This window comes from Leucopleurus acutus (genome assembly GCF_964270905.1).
Source record: "Leucopleurus acutus genome assembly, chromosome: 5".
In the NCBI taxonomy this organism is placed as follows: Eukaryota; Metazoa; Chordata; class Mammalia; order Artiodactyla; family Delphinidae; genus Leucopleurus; species Leucopleurus acutus.
Window position 1 is genome coordinate 123,785,234 of NC_139147.1, and position 4,631 is coordinate 123,789,864.

Here is a 4,631-nt window from a genome sequence, read left to right on the forward strand (position 1 = left end):
TATTAAGGTTGTCTTACCTAATTCTGGAAATTTATTCTTCCATATAAATTATTGAGATATAATATTACATGGAAAGATCCTAAGTATTCACTTAAATGAATTTTGAAAGTAATATGTAAATGTCAATGCATGCAAGTTATATCTCAATAATTCCTATGGAAGAATAAAAACCTATAGTTAACTAGGACATCCTTAATAAAGAAGTATAGCAAGGAAAAACGTGCTTTATCAGAAAATAAAATAAACTATAAAGCCATAGTAATAAAAACAGTCTGGTATTATTCTACAAAACAGATTATGGACCAATAGAACAGAACAGAGAGCCAAGACAAACATTATCATACCTTTTGTGTAACAAAATAACACTACAGATCAAAGAAAATATTGGTTTAATAACAATGTTGAGAAAAACCGGAACATAAGAAAAATAAAGCTGGATTCCTACTTAAATATCACTTTATTCCACATAGATAAAAGATCTAAACATCTAGAATATTGTTATGACATAGAAGTAGGAAAGCAAGTCCTAAAAAATACTTCAAAAGCACAAACCACACAGCAAAAATTAGATGGATTTGATCATATCAAAATGAAGTATTTTTCAATTCAATGAAAGACATTTTGGAAAGTTAGTAGGTGACAGAATGAAAGCATATATTTTGGGCATTTAATACCAAAAAAGGAATTTATTATTTAGAGTACACAAGAAACTCCTGTAAATCAAAAGGAATACAAATAGCAATCCCATATTAAAAATGCTCAAAGATATGATTTATCAATTTATAGGAAAGAAAACTCAAAATGCTCAAACTTATTATTAATCAGGGAAATGTTAATTAACAAAGAACCATCTCTTTATACTTATCAGACTGGTAAAATTGGAAAACTGGATAATGCTAAGTGCTGGAGGGTATTGGGGTATGGAAATTTCTGTGTACTGCTGATGAGAGGGGTGCAGCTATTCTGGGAAGGTCCAGTGAGTACTTAATTAAATTAGATATTGAAATACCTATGACCCAGCCACCCTGCTTCTTGTGTACATATCTCAAGAAATTCTCACACAGTCTAAGGTGCACAAGTATGAAGATATTGAGTTGATGAAGGAGGTTAGAAGAGTGGCTAAGCTATATCATAGTGAATGCACATCATGGCATACGTACCAGTCAGCAGGTAGTAGCAATGGATCAAATATGTACATGGCAACAAGGATGCTTCTGGAAAACACAGACCTCAGTAAAATAAGAATGAGAATGAAACATATGATACAACACCATTTAGGTAAATTTAAAATACATGTACACAAAAAGACAATATACCATTTGCAAAAGGCATTACATTAAACAATTTAGAATAAATGATTGGCTGGAAGGAGAGGAGAATGGAGAATTAAGAAGAAAATCAAACAACAGAGGGACCTTGCGTGGACCATGATGATCTGGGGTCACACACTGATAAAAAGAACTAACTCAAGCCTCTACACCTGCAGCTTAAAGCTAGTTGGAGGAATTCCTTCTCGGGGGAAGGACAATTATCTGGAAGGGAGAATGAGGGTTGCAAAGTCAACGGATAACAAAGTCAACGGGTTACAAATTCAACAGGTTACTGAGAGCCCACAGTGAACCAAATGATTACAAAGGAAGTGTCTTCATCTTGAATTATTTTAGAAGAAGGAATTGAAGTTCAGGGAAGCTAAACAACTTGTCCAAGTTCACAGTTTGTAAAAATCAGATTTCAGACTCAGTGTCAAAACGAGTCATCACTTGACTATTACTGCCCTGGCCCATGCCGACATGGTCGCTCAGCGGGACTGCTGCCCTAGCCTCCTCACGGTTCTCCCTGCTCCCACCCATGCCCCTATTGTCTACTCCGCAGAGCAGCTGGAGCGTCTCTGTAAATCCCTGTAAATGTAAGTCAGATCGTGTCACTTCTCAGCTCAGAACCCTGCAAGGCTGTTCCAATCCCACATCATTTGGAATGACATCCACAATGCCTACATGTCCTACACACCCCAGGATGGCCTGGCCCCTGCCTCGCTTTCCAGGCTCATCTCTGATCACTCTCCATATTGACCTTCTTGCTGTTTCTTAAACACTCCCAGGACATTCCAACCTCAGGACTTGGCACTAGTCTTTTCCCTCATTCTCACATGGCATTATCCATCCCTTCACTCAGGTCTCTGCTCAAATATTACCTGCTAAGAAAGGCCTTCCCTGACCACCTTATCGTCAATGCACCATCTTCTACTCATCATTTTTAATGCTTTACTCTGCTTTGCTTCTACCACTTATCCCTTCCTGACAGCACACTATCTATATTTTTTTTGGTTGGTTTATCTCCCACGTTAGGATGAGGGCATCCTACTAAGATACTGCTCTGAGTCATATGCTCTGTACAATCCCTGGCCCAGGGAAAGCCCTCATCCAATATATGTGGGTGATTGTCTGCATGTCTGAGCCTAGACCCATGTTCTTTCCACTGTACCACTCATGGCTCCCGAACAGGGCTTGGGGAAGGGAGTACAGGAAAAATAGCAACAACGGGACTTCCCTGGCAGTCCAGTGGTTAAGACTCCATGCGTCCAATGTAGGGAGGAGGGCGGGTTCTATCCCTGGTCAGGGAACTAAGATTCCACATGCCGCGCAATGCAGCCAAAAAAAAAATTAGGAACAACAAAGGTCAAGGTGGCCCTTTACTAGAAAGCAGGTGTGTGGGTCAGAGAGACAAAAATCCCAGAACCTGATGGGGCTGAACAAAGTGGGGGCAGGAGGAGGAACCAGCATTGAGATTTTAGGATTTTAGCCGCTCTGATCTTTCTGCTTCCAAAAAAGATGAAAACCAAACTGACCAACCAGTTCTGCGACCCTTAGATCAATGCCTGAACTTGCTCCCATGAACCTCAGGGGAGACAGATTTCACAACTGTCCTACAGAATCCCTTCCCCAAGTCTAATGACCATCAAAATAAGAAATCCATGCCTTATTACAGGTATTAATTTCTCTTGCTGCAATTTAATCCCATTTCCTCCAAGAAACATGCTGTGTAATTGAGACATAAACAAGGGGGTAAACTGCTATGGAAATCTAACATCATTTACACAACTCAAGAGATTTTCCCCTGGATTGTAATTATGCGTCTCTTCTTAATCCCAGCTACCTCTCAGAAGCTAGCTCTTAGGGCTGAGCTTGGCAATCAACTTCCATAAAGATGCCACTTAGGAGGTTGTCCTGAGTCCCTCTGAGGAAGGCCGGCTTTTGGGGGCGTCTTGCGCTCGCTGAGGGGGCACCTCGGGAACAATGGCGGAAGGAGATAATCGCAGCGCCAACCTGCTGGACTATCTACTATCTAGATCCATCCGTTCTGTTGGGTGTTTCCTGTTTTGTTATGTTTTTGTGCTTGGCAGACTACCGTGTTCCCATTCTAGCGCCTAGAATTTTTGGCTCCAATAAATGGACCATGAGCAGCAGCAGAGATTCCATGAAATTTGCAGCAATCTCGTAAAAACTCGACGCAGAGCTGTGGGCTGGTGGAAACGCCTCTTTACGCTAAAGGAAGAAAAGCCTAAAATGTACTTCATGACCATGATCATTTCTCTTGCTGCGGCTGCTTGGGTGGGACAGCAAGTCCACAACCTCCTTCTCACCTACCTGATAGTGACTTTCTTACTCTTGCTTCATGGACTAAACCAACATGGAATCATTTCGGAGTACATTGGAATGGCCAAAAGAGAGATAAACAAGCTTCTCAAACAAAAAGAAAAGAAAAATGAATAACGCATCTGCTTTATGCAGTGTGATTAATGGTGTATACATTGTCCTTGGGGACAGTGTCTGTTATGCTGTCTGGATACTAAAATGTTACAGATGTAGCTCTTTGCTGTCCCTCATTCTGCCCTTAGTTAGTAGAAACTCTGACTTGCCAAGTAAGGCTTTATGCCCAGTGTCTTCATGGGTGTGCTCTCATCCGCTGGCCTTATATGGACAACTCATTCATCATTACCACTTGGCTTGGTTTTTCTCACCCAGGGTTAACTGAACTCTTACTTTTAAAATAATATAGTGGTGAACTTCATCCTTTAGTACAGTTAACGGTGGCCTGGGATAACTGTTCAAGTTGATCTTTGCTTTAGCTGGATACAAGATAGTGGTCTGTGACTACAGGAAGCTGGTTCTACTGTCTACTTCCACAGTCTGCTTAAACAACTGTCTGGCTTCGTGAATATAGAAACCAAGTTTACCACTTCTGATGAAGAGACCAGTTAAGATTCATTCCTCATTCTGTTTCGACACTGTGGGAGAAGAATCCTCATGGAATAAAATGAAAGGAATTCCATGGCCTAGTATGTGTTGGCTTCTCCCTTGTGCAGAATTTAGCAATTTGTTGGAAGCATTGATCCTCCCTCCCAAATGGGTAATCTGACAGGCTTCGAACTCTTGTTCCCGTGCACTTAAACTTGAAGTTAGTACATCCTAAAGTGCTTTTTAGTAGCAGGCTTACGCAAGATGGTATTTAGGATTTTTAGCATACTTTTGATTTCAGATTTTCAGCTAAATGAAACTAAAGTACATAATAGGTTAAGAGTCATGTCTCTGACCTTCACTCCAAGACCAGCCAATAAAGAACAAAACTCATCC